The 1364-nt window shown below is 41.1% G+C and overlaps 1 non-coding gene across 1 annotated transcript; it reads left to right on the plus strand.

The window, feature by feature from the left end:
- The first annotated feature begins 447 nt into the window (after window positions 1-447).
- On the plus strand, window positions 448-554 carry LOC112508369. Its single transcript, XR_003068742.1, has one exon. It is a non-coding gene; the product is annotated as a small nucleolar RNA R71 (small nucleolar RNA).
- The last annotated feature ends 810 nt before the right edge of the window (window positions 555-1364 follow it).

Below are 1364 nucleotides of genomic sequence, written 5' to 3' on the forward strand. Positions count from 1 at the left end.
TGTCTCCAACTGGCATTGTATGTGTTAGTGTAGGGATTCGATCTATTATGAACATAATTCACTGATTCAGAATTGTGTGGACACAGTTCATAAGAGTGTTTCCCTCCACAACAGACACATTGCACTGAGAGGGCAGCTGGAATAGGTGATGTAACAGCTGACTGCACTCCTTGGCCCGAAGTTAGATTTTTAAGCATATTGGCCATAGAAGAGAGTTGTGCTGTTAATGCAGTATATGCATCAACATCATGTATTCCTGCTGTCTTCTTTTGCGGTTGAGCACGTGGATCAGCCCAATGTCCATTATTAGCAGAAATTTTTTCAAGGATCTCATATCCTTCATTGTAGGTCATGGCTGTAAAGGCTCCGCCCACAGTCGCATCGAGCATTTATTTTGCCATGGGATTTAACCCATTGTAAAACGTCTCGAGTTGAATACAGTACGGGATGCCATGGTGAGGGCATCTCCTTAACAACTCTTTAAACCTTTCCCACGCGTCAGGAACAGCTTCATCGTCCATTTGTTTAAAAAGGCAGATCTCATTCCTGGACTTAGCTTTCCTGGTTGGTGGGAAAAATTTTCGCAAAAACTTTTCCGCCATATTACTCCATGAAGGCACAGATCCCGGAGTTAATGAATTGAACCATGCATTTGCCCGATCCCTCAGAGAAAATGGGAATAAAGTGAGTCTCAGAGCGTCATTAGACACTCCCGGGATCAGGAAGCATCAATGATTTCCATAAAGGATTTCAAATGTGAGTGTGGATCCTCCGAAGGTAATCCGGCAAATTGTCCGTTTGTTTGCAACATGTGAAACATAATCGGTTTTAGTTCAAAATGAAGAGCGGTCATATACTATCTAACTATTCCAGAATTTAATTGCTCAAAATCCGGGATGGCATAGTCCATGATCCTTCCATTTTTGGAATTTGCCAAATTAATAATGTTTGGAGTTTGCTCTCTTGGTTGTTCATTATTTTCCGACTCTGTGTCCTCATTATGATTATTATGGTGGTGGTGTTCTTGCTGAAAATTTGGAAAAGGTGGTATTGTCCCAAAGGCAGGCGGTTGGTTTTCTAAATATGGAATCTCAGGGATAATTGGGGGAGGTAACTCCATGTTGGGGGATATTAGAGCAAAAAATGCTCTTTAAACTCTCCTTCTTTGGCGAAACGTTCTCTCAATATCGAGATCCAATTCAAAAATTTCCTCGCGATGTCTCCGTGACATACACCAATTTTCAAAACGATTTTTAAAAACGGGACGAGAAAAATCAAGTCTTTTACTTTACTAAAAAGAAAACTTTTAACTAACTAATCCCCGGCAACGGCGCTAAAAACTTGATGGGTCGTGGAAACCACAG

Source organism: Cynara cardunculus (genome assembly GCF_001531365.2).
Source record: "Cynara cardunculus var. scolymus isolate 2C chromosome LG 2, CcrdV1, whole genome shotgun sequence".
NCBI classification, from domain to species: Eukaryota; Viridiplantae; Streptophyta; class Magnoliopsida; order Asterales; family Asteraceae; genus Cynara; species Cynara cardunculus.